This window comes from Schistocerca piceifrons, chromosome 5 (genome assembly GCF_021461385.2).
Source record: "Schistocerca piceifrons isolate TAMUIC-IGC-003096 chromosome 5, iqSchPice1.1, whole genome shotgun sequence".
NCBI classification, from domain to species: domain Eukaryota; kingdom Metazoa; phylum Arthropoda; class Insecta; order Orthoptera; family Acrididae; genus Schistocerca; species Schistocerca piceifrons.
Window position 1 is genome coordinate 452,786,584 of NC_060142.1, and position 27,204 is coordinate 452,813,787.

Genomic DNA, 27,204 nt, shown 5'->3' on the forward strand with positions numbered 1-27,204 from the left:
GTACAGACAAAATACAGTTTCATAAGTGTGAAGTTATCCAACTGTATAATTGCGTAAACATGTGTCACTGATGTAGTAAAATAAATGTTTGTCTCTCTCAGTTAAATAATCAGATAGCTGTGTAATTTGTGTGTTAGAGAAATATGGTACCGATGTGTAAAGTTGTATAAGCAAATACCATATTAGCTAGGGTTCCTTGTGGTTGCCACACACATGGTACACAAAGTAGGCGTGTACCCCCCTGAGGATAAATGTAATTATACCCTCAGGTGTTACAAATTACAGCAATGGAATGAAATGTATCACGGAAAACTTTCTTTGTAATTAAAAAATCTTTGAAAATAAGTGTTTTAAGTATAAGATTAATCACTCAAATGCGTGTCCTGTAGCGCTAAATGCGCGTCTTGCTGTAAGATAATTCTGTGGAACTGTCGTAGTTATCGTCCTCTGTAAGCAAAGTTCTGCTAAAGTCAATGTACTTACCTCATGATACACAAAAGTGAAATGCTTTACGTATAGATATCTTAGTTATTACGCTTATTGCCGTGATGAGGAAAGTACTGTACAGTAACGTATTGTTATGCCACGAAAAAGGCTGTCTCATTGTTGCTATACCACAAAAGTTACTACTAAAACATGTTTTTCTTCCTAGAAGAATTCAGAAAACTGTGCAGATATAAAACAGATACACTGCAAAAGCAACATTGTAAATTGTCACTCATTAGTAGCGTCGTGATAAAAATCGTGTAGCTGTCACATAAACTAACCTCTGTGTCATCTGGTATCTCTCAGAAAGTACTTTAAATCCGGAATGTATTTTCAAGTAAACCAAAATGTTGCATTAAAATCTCATTAGCAGTACTGGTAAATGTTCTAATCGTACAACTAACAAGCAAGAATGTACACACACAATTACACTGTGTCGTCTGTTCGCAATAACAATGCATTCGTAATTTCTGTTTAAATAATTTCTCTTGGTTCTTGGCTGGATATTGAACTTCAAACATTGTTGCATGGTAACAGTTTCTAAAGCATACTAGTAACGTGAAGTGAAACGTTTTATGGCAAAGACAAAGTTAAAAAGCAGATTATCTTTCAATAAACGGTTTTACATGTGAAATATGGTGTAAACCTTTACTCTTCCTAGTACGCAGAATTTCAACTTGAATGCAATTATCATGCGGTATTCGCCCGTAAAGAATACTGGAATCTTGCTCAAGGTTAGCGTCAATGTTATTTTTCTCTGAGCCAGCCGGCGCACGCGGCTGCCTGCGGTGTGAGTCATTGTCTGTTTCTTTGTTGGCGCGCGTCGTTATTGGGATTAGGAGACCTAACTTCTACAAATTCGCCTTGCCGAGAGGGCCCTGCTCTGTTTGAATCCCGCCAGTTCTGATGCAATTCAGGTCTGTCGTTACGATCATATCGTCTGTCGTCATGTCGGTAGATTCCATAGTTTCATTCTTGTCGGTCACATGGTGGAGAATTTCTCCCTGAATCGTAACTCCGCGCTGAACTGTTGCGTCTGAAGTTATTCTGTCTCCCCTGGTAATAATTGTTTTGGTTCCCATATTGTCTGTTTCTGTGGTTATCTCTGTCATAGTCATTGCTGCGGAGAGGTGATCTTTCCCTGTAATTATTACTACTCTGCCAACGGTTGTCATACGGGTGGTGTCTATTTTGGTCACTATTTGTGTGGTGAGAATAGCCTTGTCGCGTCCAGTTATCGTTTCTGTCGTCACGGAATTGTGACGGATGTGACCTGTAGTGATTGTTTTCCTGTTTTCGCATCCCGCGACTGTCTGTGTCAATTTCTAATTCTTGTAACAGTCCCTGAAAAGCTTCAATGTCGTCTTTGCAACGTCCTGCTAAAATAATATGTCGTAAATGTTCAGGTAATTTGATTAAGCAAATGCGGATGAGTTCTGAGGGGCTGTATGGGTTTGTCAGGTACTGATTCTTGTGCAACATGTCTTCAAAATATTTCATAAGACTGGAAAATTCAGATTGTTCGAAACGTTTCATCATTATGATGCTATGTTTTACACGGTCTTGTGTGGCTTGAGACCAATATGCTGAGAGGAAGGCATGGTAAAACTCTCCTTCACTGTGGCAATCGTGAATTACCGATCGCATTCTTACAGCTGGTTCATTCTCTAAGTAGCCACACATAAATTCTAATCTGTGTTCCAACGACCAGTTGGGAGGAAAACAATGAGAGAATTGATGGAGCCATGCTTGTGGATGAATGTCGTTGCCAGAATTCTTAAATGTTTTGAATTTACGTGTAGTAATGAACAACTTATAGTCAAAATCATCGTGTCGGCGAGTAGCATCTCGGTCATAGTTACGTCGTGTCGGCGGTTCCATCTCAAAATTCGGTGTACCTTGCCAATTTCTTTCATAATTACCGAAATGCCCTGTGTTATTATTTTGTGGCTTTTGCGTATTTGTATGTCCCTCTTCCCGTATTGGGGCGCGCGTGTCCTCTAAAATACGTAATTCTTGTACTACTTGTGCCAACTGATCTTGCACTTCCCGGATTTCTCTTTTGTACTGTGTATTGATTTGATTTTGATTTTGTTTGAATTTTCTAATTTGTTCATACTCTTCTGTGTCAGTGAAGGCTACAGGTGTTGTGTCATTCAGATCATCATCTACCTTTGTAGATAAGTTAGTGAACTGATCTGAAAGTTCGGCTACTTTATCCGATAGTGAAATCATTTCCTCTGTATGTTTTTCTGAACCAAGTTTCAGAGTGTCCATTTGTGTTGCAATCGTCTCTACTGTGACCTTTAAGTTTTCCTGAGTTTTTGCAAGTTGCGTAACCGAATCGGTAGATGCAACTGAGTCAATTTTAGCTTGCAAGGTGTTGTGATTTTCATGAAAAATAGTTTGCAGTTCTTTTATGGCTGCTTCATGATTCTGTAATGCATTTTCATGCCGCGAAAAAATAGGTTGGAAATGCTCACAAATTTGTGATTTTACGTCATTACAGACTTTTTGACATTTCGATTCAATGTTATGTAACTCACTAGTTAAATCTTCACGTGTTTGTTCAAGTGTGGTGTCTAACTTTTGAAGATTTTGTTCCATTGTGTCTAACTTTTTGAGATTTTGTTCCACTGTGTCTAACTGTTGCTGTGTTTGTCTCTGATTTTGTTCCATTTGTTGCATTAATTGCAATAATAATGTATTAGTGTCTGGAATCTGTTTCTCTACGCTTTTCGGCAGTGCATTCGCACCGACAACATTCACATTTTGACAAGCAGAAAATGTGTCTTGACTTATTTGAGAAAACGGTGATGACCCAAAACCTGAATCTACAGTATTTGCGAAATTGTGTCCTGTCATTTCGGATTCCTGAGGCGAGCTGTTGCCGACCGATCGATCGATAATGCTTCCCTCTTCACTAATTGTTTCACTGTCCACGCCATTGTTTGCCGCCCGCTCCATTTCCCTATGCACAATTACCAAATTACTACTTTGAACATCAGTTAATTCATAACTCGGTGGCGCTAACACACTGCTCTCATTTTCACTGTCATTTCTCAGTTTACTTTGGAGCCTAGTATTACGTTTTTCACACGCCATTATTGTCACAGTATTTCACACGACAACACAGAAAAACACAATTTGAAGAGCAAAAATAAGAGAACACATTAACATAACACTGAAAATAATATCTTGTTAATTACAGCTGCGAAATACTTGGTGCAAATCTATATGCATGCCACAACTGTTTTACTGTACAACAATGAAAGGCTACAACTACAAAGGAGATTCTCTCTACAATTACGCGCTAGCAATAAACAAAAGCTACACTAAATACACAAACTACAAGAAAAATCAGAAGATTCCAGTGAGGTATCCTGGCAGGGTCGCCATATGAAACGTCCCCTTTCAACAATTTTACAAGACTGTGCTTAACCTGACACACAATATTTTTAGCGCAACGCAATCTGACTTTCAAAATTCCCTACAAAACAATGGCCCTGACTAACATTTAACTATACCTTTCACAAATCACTTACCTCACAAAAATCTTCGCTGCTCAAGCTACTGCAATACAGCGAGCGCCACTACTGCCAGCTAAATAAAAGATTCAAACTACTGAAGGCACTAACTACTGATAGGGATAGTTAGCAAATGAAAGATATTAATAGAGAACAGACAATGTATTTACCTTAATATCATCACAAGCCATAATATATATATCAGTTCATGACAAATCTCCACCATCTCTCTCCCCACATCCACCACTGCTGGCGGCTCACCTCCAACTGCGCAACGCTACGCGCTGTTCACAGCCAGCTGCCTAACACTACAATGGCGAGTATTACAACAATGCAAAGCAGCCACAGACTGCACACAGCACAGCCAGTGATTTTCATATTGAGCGCTACGTAACGTTGCCAATAAGAAAACATAAACAGCCTACTTACATAGAGAAAACATAAACAGCCTACTTACATTGAGAAAACATAAACAGCCTACTTACACTTCGTGTATTCATCTCTTGGTCTCTCTCTACGATTTTTACCCTCCACGCTGCCCTCCAGTATTAAATTGGTGATCCCTCGATGTCTCTGAACATGTCCTACCAACCGATCCCTTCTTCTAGTCAAGTTGTTCCACAAGCTCTTCTCCCCAATTCTATTCAGTACCTCCTCATTAGCTATGTGAGCTACCCATCTAAACTTCAGCATTCTTCTATAGCACCACACACATGTTACACATCGTCAAACAGAAAGTGATTTAAATTGTGTGTGCTACGATTACAGCGAAATCTCTCGCCGTGTTTATAAGCGAATGTACAACTGGAACTGACCGTAAACACAGTTGTAAAGTGATACCTGGAGAGTCGTTGTCTTCAGTCGGTGCCTGGAGATGGATGCCACCGTGTCGCATGGTTGTCGCGGCACGGCCAGACCAGCCAAGTAATCCGACCGGCCTGTGGAGGGTTGCGCTGGATGCGGCCGCGCCTTATCGCTGCCGGCTTTTATTGGGGTGGCCGCAATAAGGGATGCGATGCGCCCCTCACCTCCCAACCACTGTCTCCAGCTGCGCTCCCTCGCTGCGTCTGTCGACCTTTACTCGCAGCTAAATTCACGCTGTCTCTGTACAAAGGAAAGATTGTAAGATTAATTTCGCACTGCGCTTGAATGTTCTGACATGCAAAATATTATGTGAATGAAAGTACACATTGAGCAGAACACGCTTTTAAATCGGGCTAAGAAGTACAAAAACGTCTGTTGGCCCCAAAACAAATTCTAAGTATGTGTGACACACTACCAACCAATGAAATTGCTACACCACGAAGATGACGTGCTACAGACGCGAAATTTAACCTTCTTAAAAATTTCTGTTAGCCCCAAACAAATTCTAATCCTGCACAGATACACTACCGGCCATTAAAATTGCTACACCACGTGACGTGCTACAGTCGTGAAATTTAACCGACAGGAAGAAGATGCTGTGGTATGCAAACGATTAGCTTTTCAGGTTGGCGCCGGTGGCGACACCTACAACGTTTTGACATGAGGAAAGTTTCGAACCAATTTCAACACAACCAGCAGTTGACCGGCGATGCCTGGTGAAACGTTTTTGTGATACCTCGTGTAAGGAGGAGAAATGCGTACCATCACGTTTCCGACTTTGATAAAGGTCGGATTGTAGTCTATCGTCATTATCGTATCGCGACATTGCTGCTCGCGTTGGTCGAGTTCCAATGACTGTTAGCAGGATATGGAATCGGTAGGTTCAGGAGGGTAATACGGAACACCGTGCTTAATCCCAACGGCCTCGTATTACTAGCAGTCGAGATGACAGGCATCTTATCTGCATGGCTGTAACGGATCGTGCAAACACGTCTCGATCCCTGAGTCAACAGATGGGGACGTTTGCAAGACAACAAACATCTGCACGAACTGTTTGACGACGTTTGCAGCAGCATGGACTATCAGCTCGGAGACCATGGCTGCGGTTACCCTTGACGCTGCATCACAGACAGGAGCGCCTGCGATGGTGTACTCAACGACGAACCTGGGTGCACAAATGGCAAAACATCATTTTTTCGGATGAATCCAGGTTCTGTTTACAGCATCGTGATGGTTGCATCCTTGTTTGGCGATATCGCGGTGAACACACATTGGAAGCGTGTATTCGTCATCGTCATACTGGCGTATCGCCCGGTGTGATGGTATGGTGTGCCATTGGTTACACGTCTCGGTCACTTCTTGTTCGCATTGACGGCACTTTGAACAGTGGACGTTACATTTCAGATGTGTTACGACCCGTGTCTCTACCCTTCATTCGATCCTTGCGAAACCCAACATTTCAGAAGGATAATGCACGACCGCATATTGTAGGTCCTGTACAGGCCTTTCTGGATACAGAAAATGTTCGACTGCTGCCCTGGCCAACACATTCTCTAGATCTATCACCAATTGAAATCGTCTGGTCAATGGTGGCCGAGCAACTGGTTCGTCACAATACGCCAGTCACTACTCTTCATGAACTGTGGTATCGTATTGAAGCTGCGTGGGCAGCTGTACGTATACACGCCATCCAAGCTCTGTTTGACTCTATTCCCAGGCGTATCAAGGCCGTTGTTACGGCCAGAGGTGGTTGTTCTGAGTACAGATTTCGTAGGATCCGTGCACCCAAATTGCGTGAAAACGTAGTCACATGTCAGTTCTAGTATAATATATTTGTCCAATGAATCCCCGTTTATCATCTGCATTTCTTCTTAGTGTAGCAATTTTAATGAGCAGTAGTGTATTTCCGATTTTCTTTTCCTTTTTCTCCAACTGCAAAAGGGGCATTCCTGGCCAAGAGAAGTCTACTAGTATCAAAGAAAGATCATAATTTCAGGAACAAATTTCTAAGAATGTACATTTGCAGCCCACCGTTGTATGGCAGTGAGACATGGGCTGTAGAAAAACGTGAACAGAAGAGAAGCATTTGAGATGTGATGCTGCAGAAGAATGTTGAAAATTAGGTGGGCTGATAAGATAAGGAATGAGGAGCGTCTCATCAGAATCGGCGAGGAATGAAATATACCGAAGACTGACAAGAAGAAGGAGCAGGATGATAGGACGCCGGTTAAGACATCAGGGAATGATTTCCATGGTACTAGAGGGAGCTTCAGAGGGTAAAACTGTAGAGGAAGACAGAGGTTGGAATACATCCCATAAATAACCGAGGACTTAGGTCGCAAACGCTCTTCTGAGATGAAAGGGTTGGCACAAGAGAGGAATTCGTGGCGTGTGTCGTCAAACCAGTCAGAAGACTGATGACACAACAATAAACACATAAATACGGGGTGGTGCACGAAATATGTTACCACTTTGTTTCTGAAAATAAACTTTATTTTCAATACAATCTGAAAGGAACATGTACTACAATGAAGAGCCGTCCATGGAGGTTTGCTCTAACACAGCACATGCTCAATACGTCCAGCATTTCGTTTCCTAACGTCCTTCAAACGAACACTCAAGTCAGTGATTACCCTACGGCACATTTCTTCCGTAATTTCACTGTAAACTTGAAGAATAAGTCTTCTGAGCTCCATTAAATCATGCGGTAGTTTCGGGAAAATATTTTCCTTTAGGTACCCCCAAAGAAAATAATCACATGGACTGAGGTCTGGACTCTAGGGGGGCCAATTTTGTCCGTCATTGAAGCGACCTGTAAACCTGAGTGAAATGATCTGCATGTCGAAATGCTCGTGTAAAAACTCCAACACAGTGTTTGAAGTAGGTGGCCTTGCTCCATCTTGCATGAACCACTGCGTGTTGAAGGGCAAGGCAGTAGCAAGAAGCTGTGGAATGAAGCTACTGCGAAGCATGCTCAAATAACGCTCGCTGTTCACAGTTTCTTCAAATAAAAAGGGTCCAATAAGTCCGTGACTGGAAATTGCTGCCCACGCTGTAATCCACGGTGCATAATGTTGTCGTTCATGAAGAACGTATGGGTTTTCAGTGGCACAAAAGCGTACATTTTGTTTGTTAACCACACCGTATAAAAGAAAATGCGCCTCCTCTGAAAACCAAACGTTGTTGAGAGTTTCTTCCCTATCCTCCGCCCACTGAGCAAAAAGTAGTCTCTGCTGCTTGTGTTGTCAGTGAGCTTCTGTGCACAGGTCATCTTGTATGGGTACACATGGAGGTCACTTTTAAGAATGCGTTGAACGGAGCGTCTGGATATTCCCAGTTGCACTGCTGTCTTTCTACACGATTTCCCAGGGCTTCTCTGTACAGCAACTCCTACCGCTTCAGTATTCTCTGGCGATCAAACAGGCTTAGGCCGAGGTCGCTTCGCTTCCAATACTGTTCTTTCCTGTACAAATTTATCGTACAACCTGTGGATGGTCTTCTTGCAAGGGACCCATCGTGTGTTAAACTGTTGTCGAAAACGCCTCTGAGTCACAACAAGGCTTTTTGTTTCATGAAAAACTATCACAATTGCCGATCGTTGCTGTGTCGTCAGTCTTCCATTGTCAGCCATTGCTGCTTACTAGTCTCTTAGCGGTAGTATCGTGAATTACACGTCAGTTCGTAACTCATTTGTTTTTCCAAGCTCTGCTGGTACTGCTGTAGAGATCCCAGCGGTATATCTAATGTGCGTCGTAAATTGTGAAAGAAACAATTGGTAACACATTTCGTGCGCCACCCTGTAAATAAACAAAATGAATAAAAAATAAAAATACTTGGAAGCTTTATCACAAAAAACATGGGGTGCACGCAATACGTATCTAATACTCGTCTGATGTTACGTGTTTCTAGCATGAAAAGGGTTATTCTTGACGATGACATGTTTACACGTCAGACGATTTTTAAAATTCTGATATGTGGTGAACCAAAATCTTTCGCCGTATCATTTGAAACTTCTCCAAAGGCCGAAATTGCATTTTTGAAATAAATAATGTCTAAAAATAGCGGCGAATATGATGTTCTTCAAAAAATGACGCTTGACTAATTCACCTTCCAATTACTATATGTTGTTGCACCCCACGTTTTTCTTTACAGATGTTACAAGTATTTTCATAGCTGTCAAAAATTCACATTCACATCTTTTCCGAACAATCCGTGTGCGCTTAGGAAACTATGTGGCTGTAAGACAAATTAATTTATACTTTTAGTTTGATTTAAATACACTTCATATTAAAAGTTCATTTTATTTAAATAATTATTTTCTGCTTTTTAGACCTGCGTGCATGAAACATTTTTGTTGTTGCATACTGTTGCGACCGTCATCTGACAAGGATTCGGAATGACTCGAAGAATCAACAGAGACTAGCTGACTAGCTAGGGTCAGTCGAGTATAAATAGGGCAGCAACAACAAGACAAAAATGACAAGAGAGAGGGCATGGGAGAATAATAACGTCCGAATTATTCATCGAAGAGTCTATACCTAAGGCCTAGGAATATTGTCATCATCATCTACATCACGGATTGGGCCTTTGGTCCGTTCCGTGTCCTTCCAGATTGGTAAAGGCATCTCTTAATTGGCTTAAAATGGGTGTCTTGTCTCTTGATTTGTATTTTTATACGACTTTAGTGATTCTAGCATACGGTGTATACAGTCTTTCCATCTTAACTGATACTGATTTACTGTATCACTTATATATTGCTTACTCACTTCAGCTCTGATGTTATTATTTCTCTTTTTATCCGTCAAAGAATATGCAGCTGCCTGTCTAAGGAAATTCATTTCGCATACGTCTATTCTATTTTCATTTCTCTACTTGAAAGTCCTGTTTTCGCATCCACAGTGCAGTGTTGATAGAGCCATAACCTTAAAGAACTTTAGTATAGTATATCTGTGGACTATCCTCCACAATGTTATGGGAAAAGTTTCACAGAAATAGTTAAATAGGTCTAACTTTATTTGTATTTCATTGTTCGCCCTTTATGTAATACTGCATCCGAAATATTTAAATGTATTAACTTACTCTGTGATTCCAATTTTTACGAGTATCTTAACTAGCAAAGGAGTAGTGTCCTAAAAATGCCACTGATTTTGTCTTTATGATGGAGATGTTCAGATTGTATTCTCTGTCTATTTTACTGTAATTAAAGATAGTTTCTTATAAGTCGTTTTCATTCTGACTAACAGTTACTTGGTCGCCAGCAAAAGTGATACTAACAACCACATCGTTAATTTTAAAACCTTTTATTGTCTGTTCTCAAGTTTTGGTTACATCGCTGATATACATATTAAAAAGAGTGGGGAAGAGGGGACAGATTTTGTAACTCCTTGGTTTATTTCAACCATGTTATGTATGCTTCCGGCTATTTTCGTTTGTATTTTGTTATTCATATGTAAACCCTCTACAGCTTACAAGATGAGATCGAACCTATTTGCTTCTTAAAATGTCACGCAGTTTGTTTCGATTTACTTTAGTCAATTTAGGGAGGAAAAGCTAGAAAATTGAGTTTACGCTCTTTTTATGTTAGTTGTGTATTGATGATGGTACAGTTCGAGCAAGATCTGCGTTTTCGAAAAACCTGTTGGGCATCAATTAATACGGTTTCAGTGATTGGCGACAGTCGTTTTGTTAAAATTCTAGCATACAATTTCTAACATGATTTCAGAAGACTGAAACCTCTAGACGTTTTTGTCTTTTTATTTCTTGGTTGGGGTTGGGGTACATTCCATTCTTCATCTTACCACTTTGCCAGCACATATTCATAAAATCGAGTATTCTTATTTTTGCAGCATTAGGTATATTTTATCAGCTCTGTATTGGTTTGTTACACCCTGGAAATTAACTATTCTTGCTTGACATGACTGCATCCTACAGTTTCTCCAATGTTATTAAGTCTACGTTCCTATCTGGTTCAGACAGAATCACCCGTGTATCTTGCACATTCGACAGATATTGTGTTTATTTGCAGATTTTTCTTGTCTCCTTTGTTTAAAAATTTCATTGTTTTGTATGCTTTGTCTTGTCTTCCTCTTACATCGTCTTCAGTATATGTAACTTTCCCTTTGACTAGAGCTGATTCATAATCTAGTTGCAGATCGTGATAGTCTGGGGAATTCAACATTTTAAGTAGGCATATTACTTATCTGCAATTAGACTACGTGTTTCACCAGTCAAGTGTCAGAGACCTCTCTTGTGAAAACTTTTCTTTCTTGCACCAAGTGCTTCTACCCAAGATTATTTATTACATTTTCCTTTAAGAACCAATAATATTTGCCATGTAGTTGCTACCTACCCTTACATTTAAATCTGCAGCTATTACCGGGTAATCATTTTTGTTTGTCTCTTACAGTGTTCTTTTCGAGATATCATAGAAGTCTTCGGAATCATCATCCCGTCCCTCTTCTGGGGCATGTACTCCAATTATCGACAGACAACTTCTTCGCGTCTTTATTCTTTTGCTTCTTCACCTATGACTGCATTCCAGTCTCCCATGACTACTAGATTTTCATCTCCCTTAACATATTGAATTACCTGTTCAATTTCCTTGTATACTGTCTCTTCATCTTCGGCCTGCGACATTAGCATGTGTAGCTGAACTAACATTGCCGGCGTTGGTTTGCACTCGATTCTAATGAGAGCAACCATATCTCTGAACTGTTTACAGTAATAAATACTCTGCCCTATCTTCTTAAAGGGCAAAAGGCACGTGTTTTCATGTATTTTTACATTGTATACACTTATGACCATTTAGTACGGGTACTCTGTCCGTAAAACTTTGCGTTTCGCTCAATGTCCTTATGAACTCCCTCTGTTTTGCCAGGCAATAGTTTGTAACTTCTCCTCGTGAAATAGTAATGTAGGTGTTAATAATTGAGATACAAAGTTCATGTCTAGGTCTGTTGGTATCATTTCTGGTGTCCATAATTTCAGTAGTCACTAGTTAAATAACGCGTGAGTCAGTGTGTTTGCTTATTGATTTAGTATGGCAACCATTGCTAAGTAAAGTGAGAGATGACTAACTATAGATGGTACATAAAGATTTCCCTTTGGTGGTTGCGCAGATAGTTCAAGGATGTCAAGTTCTCTCATTTGAAACGGTTTCTCTTCCTCAAGCAGATTTTGCAGTGGGACGAACTGACGACTCATTTCGGCTCTTTGAGCAAGAGAATTGCTGTTCTTTATGTAGCACTCAATATTGTTTTCTCTGTGGTCACCAGTAATTTTCCACAATGTGTAGCTTGTCGTCCACTATGCCCAGCTAAAATGGAACCATGAGATTGCCTCAATACTTCATCCAGCAAACAGGCTGGCTGAACGATGTGGCAGCCACATCATGTTTGCTGCTAAAGCACACCATCGTGAGACCTGAACTGTGCTTGTTCTACATACCATTGACAATCCAGGTTGGTGGACTGAGCTCGTAAGATTCTTTAATCTCAGGTGCCAATTTAGTGCAGTGTGATCTTTTATGATCTTAAAATGCCTCCCATACCGATAGCAACAAAAAACATGATACCAAGAATTAGCACCATCGCTTCTTTTTCTTTTGTTGAATGATTTTTTCTGCTTTATACAGCTGCCTGGAACCATAGGTGATGGGGTGTTCCTTCCCATCCACTTCTTGGGTCAGAACAAAGCCAAAGGCATGTTTTCTTAAATCAGATGGCTAGGTTCAAATTGCTCTGAGCACTATGGGACCTTACATCTGAGGTCATCAGACCCCTAGAACTTGGAACTACTTAAACCTAACTGACCTAAGGAAATCACACACATCCATGCCCGAGGCAGGATTCGAACCAGTGACCGTAGCGGTCGCGCGGTTCCAGACTGTAGCGCCTGAAGACTAGATAAATAGTCTTCAAAAATGATAATGGGATCTATGGTCAGTAGTTCTTTTAATGGTTGAAATGCTTCTTGATAGTCTGGATAGTCTTGTATCCAGTTAAATTTTATTCCTTTTTTAGCAAATGCATAAGGAGGTCTGGTAAACATTGGTGACTTTCTGCTGATTCAGACCTCTGTAATCACAGCAGAACATATAAGTGTTTTCCTATCGAAGAACTTCCTGGGTACATTTACTACTGGAGCCAACCGGAGGCTAGTACTTTCTCCTGTACTTCCATCCCAAAGCTGTTGGTCAGTGAACTCCTCCATCACCATTTGTAAAGTAGAGGGCACACAATGTTTTCTTGTATACAGATGGATCGTCCCCAGTAAAAATTCTGTGTTGCATCAGAAGTGTAACTCGGAGTGGTCCAGATGTGTTGTATAATCCTGCATATTTCTCCAATAAATTTTCCATATTTACTCTACCATGTCCTCTCAGATGCAACACTTTTTCTCTTAGTGCAGTTAAATCAATTAGCTGTCCCGTCTTTTAGCATTCTGCATTGAAACCCCTTTCTAATCCGTCCTCTAAAGTTTCTAAGTTAGCTCTCAGCTCTCCTTTTAATAGCTTCATCGCCTCTGAACCCAATTTATTTATACTGATGGGCACAATTTGGCTGCTGTCTAGGTCCTGGACATATGACAACCTACGTTGTATGAAACATTGTGCCCAGATTCAGAATAATGTCGCAGCTAATACTCACAGTAGGAGGAATTTTCAAATATTCTCAAAACTCCTTCCCCTCAATCGAAAGCCAACAATTTGGAACCGAGAGAATACAAACATATACCACCCACGCCACTTAACCAACAGCCTGGTGGGCTCAAATTCACTGTATTCAGCACATAGTGCATATTTCTGTTTGGGTTTTTCAGCTACTGTATCATCATAGGCGTATTACCGATTTGAAAATATCACGATAACTAACAAGAGATGTAAACGTATGTGTAGAAATAAACTTCAAACCAATTGCAGTACAAACACAAGTGACCCGGTTTTTCTTTTCTTTTAGAAAGCTGGCCAGCCTAATCTGATAGCATAACAAGCTGGAGATTTATGGCTGTGTTGTTAAGTGAAGGCCGTAGTCTCTGTGATTTCGCGGAGTAACCGGTTGTGTAGAACGAAATACTCCATAGACCACCAGCTCCGTCATTGCACAGTGAAGAGTACGTTTGCAGACATTGGTAGTAGAGTATGGTGAGCAGTTTGATGTAACGACAAAGAAAGAAGACCCCACGAATCCCACTATGTAAGGACCGGTACACGACTATTCTTGCCTGCTTTACAGCTGAACAAACAGAACTGTCTCGACACTGGTTTTTTAGCGATGGTTGAACGTCAGCTGAGGGTGCGGGAGGCGTGTGGGAGGCTAAGACCCGGCGGGCCACGTGTCGCTCTGGCGATCTTTCATTAGGCGCTCGTTAATCTCGGTCGCAGCGACGCCGCGCGGCGCCCCGGGGGCCGAGCCAAGGCAAACACGGCGGGCTGTCGCCGCCGTCACAGCCGCAGCCTCCGCCCGCTCGCCACGGCACAGTAATTATAGATCCGCCGGCGACGCCCGCCGCTGCCGATGATCGCTTGTTAACCGGCCGGGTGGGCAAAGCCGTCGGCGCGCCCGGGGCTCATCCCCCGGGCTGATCTCCACTATCTGCTATCTCCTTTGTCAATTTGCTGCAAGCGTGGCGTGAATGGGCCCTGTCCCATTGATTTCGTCAAGTTGTTATGTATGCAGAGTACCCGCAGTTAATTGCTCCAGCCTGTGCATTTTGCTATTATGGATGAGCTAGTTGTGTCATGAATACAGAAAGGCCATGGAGAGCAGAAGGCAGGGCGGGATCCTGGCCATTATGGGCACATGAACGTGTCCGACAGAAAATTACACTGAGGTGAAAAAAAAATCACGGGATAGCGATATGCACTTATCAGATGGTGATAGTACAGCGTATACAATTATAAAAGGGCAGTGCATTGGTGGAGCTGTCATTTGTACTCAGGTTTCTTGATTATGGCTATACGAAAGGAGTTAACTTTGAACGCCGAATGGAATTTGAAGCTAATCGCATGGCACATTTCATTTCAGAAAACGTTGTGGAATACAATGTTCCGCGATCACGTCGTCAAAAGTGTGCCGAGAATAGCAAATTTCAGGCACTGCCACCTACCACAGACAACGCATTGGCCGACGGCCTTCACTTAACGACTGAGAGCAGCGGACTTTGCGTAGAGTTGTCAGTGCTAACAGACAAGCAATACCGCGTGAAGTAACCGAGGAAATCAATGTGGGACGTACGACGAACGTTACGGCAGAGCGGCGAAATTTCGCGTTAATGCAGCATCTCTCCAGGGCTCGTGACCATATCGGTTGGATCCTAGATGACTGGAAGACCTTGGTTTGGTCAGCTGAGTCCCGATTTCAGTTGAAGAACCGATGACAAGGTTCAAGTGATGTCCTTAGGTTAGTTAGGTTTAAGTAGTTCTAGGGGACTGATTGTAATTTCAGCCCGCTTCTGGGAAGGCCGTTATGCTGGTGCCGCGCCTGTGTAATCGGTATACTGTGCCAGACTCTCCTGACGACGATGACAGGTGGAGGTGTCAAACAGTTCGAAGATTTATTCTAAATGACGTGTACCGTGAATCAGTAACATTTTATCCACACAGTATTGCATTCTCCAAACAAATGAAACTGTTATAGCACATTACTTGCCTCAAATCCTCTGTTTAGCACCCAGGAAACCGTTCAAGTGTCATCCGAGACACTTCATCACACCGCGACCTTGACCCCAGCAACTGATAGTTAAGACGTTGTGGGTAACATAGGCGTACGCGACAGTCACAAGGCGCTGAGTCTTCTGGAGATGATGCAAGTAGCACCACTGAAATTACACCACCATTCGAGTCATCTTTACCTGGAAACGATTCGCTGCCCCTTGCGACTATCCGTCTTGATGCTCAGTCTGATACTCTGGGGCTGTCCAGCAATCCAGCCAGCAAATTATCCCCTCTGTGGAAGGCGCAAGCGATGTGTGAAGCAGACCTGGCCTCTGGCAGGAACCACTATTATATACCGCAGTCAGAGGAACCTCATGTGGTGTCACCGCCAGACACCACACTTGCTAGGTGGTAGCTTTAAATCGGCCGCGGTCCATTAGTACATGTCGGACCCGCGTGTCGCCACTGTCAGTGATCGCAGACCGAGCGCCACCACACGGCAGGTCTCGAGAGACTTACTAGCACTCGCCCCAGTTGTACGGACGACTTTGCTAGCGACTACACTGACGAAGCCTCGCTCCTTTGCAGAGCAGATAGAATAGCCTTCAGCTAAGTCAATGGCTACGACCTAGCAAGACGCCATAGCAATTGATAGTTATCGTATGAAGCATGTCTCATCAAGAACGATGTATACAAATGATGGATTAAAGTTAAGTATTCCAGAAGCTACGTACTTTTCTTTATAGCATTCATTACGTATCCTGTTTCAGAGCTCAGGCCAATCTGCGTGAGCTTAACGCGTGCCTTTCGGCTACTTCCGAGTGGCGTGGCTGTCTTGCTACGCCACTACACCTCACGTCTTCCCGCGCTCTCTATGAAACCTCAGTTCAAAGCCGACCTGGAATCCTGCACGCGTGTGAAGCTGCTGCACATGTGCAAGTTCCTGGTTACAGTGTGCACTTACCAGAAGTACAAACAGGGAAACGGAACCGCCACCGCTCATTTACTGCATGTCTCTAAGCAAAGATGTCGCCGCTTCGCTTTACCCACTAACTGGGATACCCTGTTGCTGCGGCTCTCTCGTGCTCTTTTCATAGTGTGCAACGCAGTCACGGGAAGGTATCGTGTTATTCCATCAACCGATCAACAAACGTTACGGTTCTGAAGCAAAACATAAAAACAAGTGGTGCATAATTATGCCGGATAGGTTTTACGCTCACGTTAGGTGACTTAATACCCCTCAAAGCAAGGGTACCAAACATGTCTCTCTATAAATAAAGGATAGTTTTTAAGCACGTAGCTACGCCTTCAACAACGGGTTTAATACTAAATTTTTCAGATAACAATGTTCACCTGCGTAACATGGAGCAGAATGAGACACAGTTAGTAAATAACTATTTTAAATTAGAAAAAGCAAGAAATCCGAAATATGTTTATTATCGGTGACGAGAAAAGACAAATTTATTGTCTGGTACAAAAGCACGGTACACTGATAAAGGCAAACAATAGACTAGCTTTTAGTAGCAAGTACTCGATCGAAACCTTGATTTTCTTGTTTTCATTATGGAGAAAAATCTTTCATGCATCTAAGTACTTTCGAACGTGGACTTAACTCCGGTAGCTTCGTGATGCAGGAGTGGAAATGCTTGCTGTGGAAAATTTATGTAGAATTCTTTTGTGCTTCGTACTGCAAAGAACTTGTTCTTCGGCCGTATTTTGCATTGCAGGTCGACCAGTTCCAGCAGTAGATGATTCGGAGCATCTTCAACTAATGCTGAAAACAGCCGTGCAAGGCAACGAATGATACGAGACACACTCGTAACATCTACAAGTCGTGCTCGAAATTACTCCTTAATTTTTACAGTTATTCAAAAGTATTCTTTAAATCTAGCACTTTCGTGGAATAAAGCAAGAGTGGGGGAATATGCAGTTTTTTTCAGACAGTAGCTGGCTCTCCCAGAGAGTAAGCTCCCTTTCAAAAACATTTACGTTTTCCAACATGATAGAAATTAAATTATTTTCAGCTGCAAACTGTCGTTCAGGATGTTCATATCAGACGTAATGTCCACGAGAAATATAAAGTCAGATATCCAACAAGGGTCTTCTAATTCCCGTTCGCTCTTTCCATTCTCATGTGAGAAATGTACTACGATCAAACGTAAATGATAAAATCTTTTCAGCATTTTACGTTCCTTGGTAGTAAGAGTTGTCGCCGTTCTCCTCTCCTAATTGCTCCAAGAACTACCGAAACTGGCGATGCGTAAGCCCAAGTGCTTTCAGATAGTTAAAAATTTGCACGCCGTTTTCTGACTTTACAAATTTTGCACAAAGCGCCTTTCCACGTGGAATGCAATGAATTCCGTACAAGGTGTCTTCTGTGCGTCCTGGCTTTTTCTCGCATCAGTGGCACGAGTCCTCTCTGATGGCCTCGCATAAGATACTCCATCCATGGTCACTAAGATTAAACGTTTCCAATCCATACCGACACCATCAATCGCTGCTCGACAGCTTAGAATGGGAAGTCTACATCGGTCGTAGTTCCTTTCACGGGCATTAAGTTCAAAACGTTCTCTGCCACACGCAGCGCCTTATTGACACCACGTGTATATATCAATACTTGAGCTGTATCTGTAAAATCTGTTGCTTCATCCAACGCGACAGAAAAGCAACAAAGTTCCTAGCTTTATTTATTAACTGCCTATGTGCATCGCCGCCCACAACACTTATACGCCGTGTCACTGTTTGTTAGGAAAGGACGATTCCTTGAAACCTGCTAAAGTTCGTGGGACACAAAAGTTCTTCTTTCGCAAAGCTGGTCGTATGTGAAGTTCCGGAAACGAACGGTAATACGCGGCTGCACTTTCTGCGCAACCCACCCGCCATTTTCCACAATGCGCGGGCGCATACAGGGCAAGCTGTGGATGCTCTGTTGGGTCGATGGGACTGGGAAATACCGTACCACCCACCATACTTCATGGACTTAAGTCCTTGTGACTGATTTGATTCCGAAGATGAAGGAACCACTTTTTGACATTCGCTTCAGAACTGTTCCCAAGATTCGACAGTCAGTAGACCGCTCCAGTCGACCATCAACAGGACAGGCTCTGTTAATGATATACTCCGCCTTCCACATCGCTGCAAAAGAGTTCTACACAACGCTGGTGACTACTTTGAAGGACAGTAACAGGTGAAAACATGTAACTCTTTTTGTATCGGCTGTGAATAAATAATTGCCACTATTTAAGTTCCAACCCTCGTATATGAATGTAACACAACAAACCAAGAGTTCAAGAGGTATCAATTATTATGCCCTACATAAAAAACCTGTTGATGAAATTTTTTGTTCTTTACTCATCAGTCTTGTGACTGGTTTGATGCGGCCCGCCACGAATTTCTCTCCTGTACCAACCTCTTCATTTCAGAACATTGCTGGCAAACTATGCCTTCAATTACTTGATGGATTTATTCCATTCTTGGCTGCATTCCAGACGTCTCTTTTGGTCAGCTACTCACTACGTGAACTGTGTCGTTACAGTTGGTTTCCGAGTCACCGCCGATGCGAGTGATTACCCAGTTTGTTTCTAGCTACTCTTGAGTAGTTGCACTTCCACTTTCATTAACTATAGAATTGATGAGAACTGCTATCTGCGATTCTATTCACAATTTATCACTATTACACGTATTGGTTGTTATTAACCCGTTTCTGGTCAGTAAAATTTGTACAATCATTTCGTATTCACGGGCCACTGAGTTTCGGAGTTTGATTCTGAATAGGTGGATACAGGTTGAGACACACTAAACCTGTTGACTGGTCCTAGCAAGACCCCTGTTATTTTTTATTTGTGTTTATTTATAGTTACAGTGACATATTTTACAAAGCGTACTGTTACGGTGGACATCTTAGAGGCGCATGCAGTAAAGAAGCTTTTGTAAACTGTATCATCCTAATCACACACATTTTCAGTGAAACTTGAGTTTCTGTATGTTGCCTGTAACTTTATTTGTTATCCAGGCCACTTACGTTCTATTTCTCAGGATGCAGCTCTCCTGGGATCTGAATGTTTCGATCTGGCTTCGATGGGTTAGGAATATCTGATACTTAATTTACAATATAAGTTAAGAAATCTAAGAAATATGTTATTAAAAATGAATTGACGAAGTGATTAATGAAAGTGAAAAAACAATGCAATAGTGCCACTATCGCCCGGTTTTCGTTATAAAAGAAAAGGAATGGTCTTTTCCAGTCTTTCATCCTGCAGTTGTGCTTAACGCTGCTGGTGGTATTTGTCTGCGACACTCGAAAAATTATCAAGCCATGAGCATAGGGGATAATTGTCTTTCTTACAATTTGTGGCTTGTGTGGTCTCTCTGCTCATGTTCAGTGAGTAGAACTCCAAGCCAGGTCCAGTGTCCGTCGCAGAAGTATCCGCTCGGAGTCTCTGCAACTGCACGGGAGCCGTAAATATAAGGGTTGGAACTTTAATAGTGGCTACTATTTATTTACAGCTCGTACAAAATAGATAGGTGTTTCAAAGTTTTACTGATCTTCAAAGCAGTCACCATTATTGTGTATAGCCTGTTGCCAGCGATGTAGAAGTCTTAGCAGTGCCAGTTGTGTTGAGAGTACAAGCGGCGCGGTCTATTGCACGACGAATTTGTAACAGTCCTGAAGCGAATGCCGTGAATTGTTTCATTCAGTTTAGAAATCGAGACGAACTTACGAGGGCTTAAGTCAGGGGAGGGCAATAGGTGTTAAAGCACTTAGCAACCCCATCAGCCAAACGAATCAGCAGCAGCTTGCCCTGTACATGCTTGAGCATTGTCCGGCAAAATGATGGTCAAGTCCTGCAGTCCTGCAAGTCTGTCTCTAAGCTGGTCGTAGGTTGTGTTCCAAAAGTAAACAGCATAGAGACAGAAGTGATGACTCTTTCTGCAGGACTTGACAATCATTTTCCAGGACAATGCTCAACAACGTACAGTGCAGCTGTTACTGATTTGTTTGACTGATGGGGCTGCTAAGTGCTATACCACTGCTCCACTCCCCTGACGTAAGCCCTCTCGAGTGCAACTCTGTTTCTATACTGCAGGAAACACTTCACGGCTTTCGCTTCATAACTGCTGGAAGTTCTTCGGGCAACAGACCGCGCTGCTCGAACTGTCAATACAACCGTCACTGCTAAGAGTATCCTACGACTTCCACATCGCTGGCAGCGGGTTGTACACAATGCTGGTGACTACTTTGAACGTCAGTAAAACTTTAAAACGTATATCTGTTTTGTACGATCTGTAAATAAATAGTTGCCACTATTAAAGTTCCAACCTTCGTAGTAACCCTCAGATGATTCGACAACCGTCACTAACTTGTGTTTGTTACAACACTGAATCCTCCCTGTTTAGCAACAGCGCTTGTTTTTTGTGCATGGGGCACTCTTCCAGTATTGTGAGACCACTTCTGAGATAATTATGCAAATCGCACAGCTCTCCTCTTGCGCGCACACAGATTCGCTTGAAGACGCGAGAAAACGGGCTGGCTCGCAAACGAGCGCTATTTGATTAGTGAGCCATGACGAACATTAGGCGCGTGCATCCGCAAGCGATCCGACCACTTCCTTTCCTGTCCGCAGTTTGCACCTGTCAATACCTTCTTGTGGTTCGTCTAATGAAGGCGGCGTTACGCTGTGCTACGTTCCACCGCCATTACTCGTCGTCCAGATAGGCTGTTGATGTCACGCATCTTACACAGCCCCTTCGTTAAGATCGCCACACACGTTCAAGTAGACATGACAGGTTGCGTGCACAGGCGTGCTGAAATGTTATTTTTTCCCCGTCTCCATTTGTACTCCTAGACATTTTTTTTTACTAATTGAAGTAAATCCTCTTTCTGCTCGTTTGTTCTAAAAAAAATCTGCATCGCACCGAAAAACACTAGATCAGCAGCTGTCAGAAACGCTTTTGTCCCTCTACTAGGTAGATTTTCAACTGTCTAACAGAGTTCAGCGTAACTGACACATATGCATCACATACACACCCTCTATGTCATAATACACGGTAAGATATTCAAATACCATGCAACAGGTTAAAAGTGACAGATACATGAACATTAGCTACTATGGAACTAAAATGTAATTTTGACTGTTGCTTGCCTTATGAGTCGCGATAGCAGACAATTGGGTGAAATAGTTCTCCATGACATTCATTATCTGGCACTTTAAAAACCCTTGAAATACATTTCTGTTTTCTGCTCTTTTTTACCTACCTATAAGAATAGTAAACGATATTTCAGTGTTATTTAATTTGAATACTGTTACCACGGTGTCAATCAAAATACTTCGCGTCCTGCATCTTCTACAGCAGGTGAGTTATTTTCTATTTTTGATTCCAAACGAGTTCCTTCTCGATACTGATAACCCTTTGCCCTCTTGCAAGCTATAATTCTGATTTCACTTTAGTATCTGCAAAGTACATTCTCGTAAATAAACAATGAAGTATAAATTTCTGGGTAGCTGCATCGTCTTTTCTTGTTACTGTTGAGTTCCGTCAAAGACAAGAGAGAGTCATAGGAGACACACTATGTGATAACGTAGCCCCGCTAATGCTACAGTAAAATCTGCGATCGCACCTACACCAACAGAAAATGATCAAATTTGGTAAAGGCGTAACTCCAATGTTTAATATCAGTAAAAATTAGATTAAAATTGAGCGTGATGCAATTTTCTGCTGGAAATCCTTTGTTCGACAACTTGCGAAATGCTAAAAAGTTTCAACAATCACGGTCGGATGCTGAGGCGGGAATTTGGGTACAAGTAGCTAACGCAGTTAACTGCGAACGACCGTTCCATGTATATCAGAGTGTGTGTATTTAATTTATCCCACAAAGCAACCCGTAAAAACCATTGGTGGTCCATACAGTCGGTCGCGTACTGTCAGTTTAAATTTTAATCGATTGCTTAAAATCATAGTCTCTCCGTAAGAACAAATCACCTTTCCATGTACTTCAACATATAATTAACAAAATTCACAGTTATTGTCAGATATTTTCACTCATTAAATTTCTATCTCGCAGATAGTCCAACTCAAGAGCGAAATCTTTTAATAATTTCCATGTTTAACGCTGCGGTATTCTCCATGTTTATAATACTGCGACATAGAAAATAGCTATTCAACAGATTTCACGTTGTCTTCAGTTAGCCAAGTACAGCCAGAAAAGACCCTGCCGAAACACTCCCGAAAATACAGTCTAAGCTAAAAATTGTTACCAAAATGGCTCACACTCAAATTAAGACGTCCACACGGCAACACTCGCGCTCATCTGCTCCTCGCGACACAGCAACTAACACTCCCCTGTTTCAGCAACAAAATATCCTCTATCTCGATAAAATTCATATCGATAAAATACAGCGTATTAGGGATATAAGCGCAATAATTGTGCTAATTGGTACCTTAATATGCACCCAATTAGCTGTATTGGTTGTTTTGTCTCCACTTCTAATAGTCTTCTCATGTCTTCTGCACGGTCGTACCTACACCACTAAGTGGACTACGGATGTCAGTATGGACAAGTAGTTTTGTGTCCACACATCCACATTTAACACCTGACATGCTGACCATAGGAAATAAGCACTAATTGCTTGAGCTTACCAAATGTACTTGGAAGTACTAACTAACCTAGAAACATATTAATTCTAATAGCTGCAACTGTTAGTCTGCAGATGAAGTAAATACTGATGTAATGTTGCTCTGTGCCCTGTCCTCACTCACCAGTAAAAATTTCTGCTCTTACACCCCTAACAGGTTTCGAACGCTAGGAATTTTTTTAAAATTTAAGTAAGGCGTTTGATTGTGTTGATCGCAAAATATTGCTCTCTAGTTTTATGCGTAACTCTGAAATATTTATGTTTGCTGACGAGACTAGCTTGGTAGTAAAGGATGTTGCGCCCAAGATAGGCTCGGTTTCAAATAGTTTCTAACACACAATTCAACAAAACTCGACGTTTTAACTTCACAGAATGGGAATATGATTATTGAAACTCAACAGTTCAAATTTCTAGGTGTTTAGGTAGATAGTAAACTGTCGTGGAAAGCCCACATTCAGGATCTTGTTCAAAGACTTAATGCTGCTGTTTTTAGTATTGGAACGGTATCTGAAGTAAGTGATCATTCGATCCGAAAATTAGTCTACTTTACTCATTTTCGTTCACTTATGTCGAGTGGTATTATATTTTGGGGTAGCTCTTCCCTTCCTAAAAGGATATTTTTGGCTCAGAAACGTGGGGCTCGGGCAGTAATTGGGTAAGTTGCGAACCTCTTGTCGACCCCTGTTCACTAGTCTGATTATGCTGACATTGGCCTCTCAATATATATATATATATATATATATATATATATATATATATATATACAATCATTTGTTATCAACAATATCAGCTTATTCCCAAGAATAAGCAGCTTTCAATAAGATAATAGTCAGCAGAAATCAAACCTGCATTTGGATCGGACTTCCTTGACGCTTGTACAGAAAGGTGTACAGTATGCTGCTGCATCCATTTTCAATAAGCTACCATAAGAATTCAAAAATCTTAGCAGTAAGCCACGCACTTGCAAATCGAAACTGAGAAGTTTCATCCTGAGGCGCTCCTTCAAATCTGTTGAGGTGTTCCTTGAAAAATTAAGCTAATTCTTATGTTCTGTTGTTGATTGCGTTTACTTAAACTTACGGTGTGATTTCGTTTGGTTCATAAACGATTTATTTCTATCTGTTATTACTTTTACATCGTAATTCCATGTATTGACACGTTCCATGGCCTTGGAGACATCCTCCTCAATTTGGTCCTAGGGATCTTGACGTGTAAATGAAAAAAATAACACAACAAAAGCGACATTTTGCACGATAAAACTAGAGAACGATCAAATGACTGTACATAAAGATCGATGCGTCCATGTTAGTAAGAAAAAGACACTGAAGTGCCAAATAACTGGTATACGCTTTGCGTGTTCGAATACACAGATAAGTAAACAGGTAGAATATGGCAAGCCTATATAAGAGAGCAAGTGTCTGGTGCACATATTAGATCGATTACTGCTGCTACAATGGCAGATTATCAAGATTTAAGTGAGTCTGCAAGTGGCGGGACAGTCTGCGCACGAGCTATGGGTCACAGTGTCTCCGAGGTAGCGATGAAGTAGGGATTTTCATGTATGACCATTTAACGAGTGTACCGTCAACATCAGGAACCCGGTAAAACATCAAATCTCCGTCATCGCTGCGCCCGGAAAAAGATCTTGCAAGAACGGGACCAACGGCAATTGAAGAGAATCGTTCAAAGTGACAGAAGTACAACCCTTCCGAAAAATGTTGGAGATTTTAATGCAGGGCCATCAACAAGTGTCAGCGTGCGAACCATTCAACGAAACATCAGCGATATGGGTTTTCAGAGCCGAAGGTCCACTCGTGTACCGTTGGTGGCAGCACGACAGCAAGCTCTACGCCTCGCCTTGGCATGTCAACACCGACGCTGGACTATTGATGACTGGAAACATCTTGCCTGGTCGGACGAGTCTTGTTTCTAACTGTATCGAGCGGTTGGACGTGTACGGGTATGGAGACAACGTCATGAATCCAAGGACACTGCATGTCAGTAGGGGACTCTTCAAGCCGGTGGAGGCTCTGTTGCAGCTGGTGGAGGCTTTGTAATGGTGGGGGGCGCGTGCAGTTGGAGTGACATAGATAGGACCAGTGATACGTATAGATACATATCTAAGCATCCTGTCTGGCCACCTGCATCCATCCATGTCCACTGTGCATTCAGACGGAATTGGGCAATTCCTGCCGGATGATGTGAGACCCCACACGTCGAGAATTGCTACAGACTGGCTCCGGGAACACTCTTCTCAGCTGGCCACTAAACTCCCCGACATGAACATTATTGAGCATATCTGAGATGCCTTGCAACGTGCTGTTCAGAAGAAATTCCACCGCCTCGTACTCTTACGGATTTATGAGCACCCTGCAGGATTCATGATGTCAGTTCGTTCCAGCACTACTCCAGACATTAGGCGAGTCCATGGCACGTCGTGTCGCGGCACTCCTGCGTGCTCGCGAGGCCGCTACACAATATTAGGCAGATGTAACAGTTTCTTTGGCTGTTCAGTGTCTATCCGTTAAGTGCAAGATGAATTTGCCCAGTATGTTCACCTATCCAGGCTACTGGAGTTAACATATGTAACTAAAAAATTTTCAGTATATGTGTGAATTCCTAAGGGATCAAACTACTGAATTCATCGGTACCAAGAAATTCACACTACTTAAACTAACTTAAACTAACTTTGGCTAAGCACAACGCACACACACATACCCGAGCTAGGACTCGACCCTCCGGCGGGAGGGGCACGCTTATTCAGTATAAAACTTCTGCATTTATGTTACCTCGTCGACATCCTTTTTATATATCACTTTCGGCCTCTGTTGTAGACGTCTTGGCCAACGTGGTGCCTTAATCACACGGCCAGTTCCACTTTGATCTTAGGTAACATTTCTTCTAATTGTTTCTCCTGAGTTACCCTATATGCGAGTCCTAGCTTTGAACCAGCCGGAGTGGCCAAGTGGTTCTAGGCGCTACATTCTGGAACCGCACGACCGCTACGGTCGCAGGTTCGAATACTGTCTCGGGCATGGGTGTGTGTGATGTCCTTAGCTTAGTTAGGTTTAAGTATTTCTACGTTCTAGGGGACTGATGACCTCAAAAGTTAAGTCCCATAGTGCTCAGAGCCATTTGAACCTAGCTTTGATATTTGTTTCCCTCGCATTTTTATTTCCGCTACTAACGTAAGTATTCCACAACTGAAGCACGTTACACTCCCCTTTGGGAAGTTCGACTTTACAACTTGCATTTTTTCTTACTTACTTTTGGCAGTGTGGCAGCACGCGGTGTCTTCCGACAAATACTTCAAATATAGCAATTAAATTTTGAGTAATAGAGAGTTACTTTGAAGTAAGAGCAGCTTATACAGATTCAACGATACTGTTTATTGAACACTGTAAACGGTGCTATCCTGTCTGTTTTCTCATTCTTACTGTCAAGAACTACCGCGTCGAATAATTTGTCATAGCCTTCCACCACACGGCCGAAGAACCCCAGACAAGGTCTCCAGCCTATAATGCCATATGATCTTCTCATCACCATTTCAAAACTGCTGTCGCAATGGCTCGATAATACACGGACACGTTTGAAACAAGTCACCACTAACCCAGATTGTCAGCACGAATGGAACAGAAAATTGAAAGTAATAACACTATGTGCAGTTGATGATCCTAATGCAGTTCTGGAGTTACACGGAGTGTAACATTTCCTTTTTCGTTTTCTTTCGAGCACTTACAGTAACCTACGTTACAGCGAAAGCATTCTATTTCTAAAAAACGTCAAACAGTGATTCCAGGCCAAGTGAAAGAAGTATTTAGCCAAAGAGATGATACTTGTTTTTTGCTACTATATTAAATGTTTCATATTTCCCATACTAAGAGACGTGAGTAAATAACTGTCTCTCCCCATCGCCCTCCCTTCCAGGAAACGAACAAGCTTGTCTGCGATAATTGTAGTCTTTCACGTGTTGGATAACGTTGTATGTGGCAGTAATTTGCAAGAATGTTAAGACCATTCTAGAGACCGGAGGGTACTG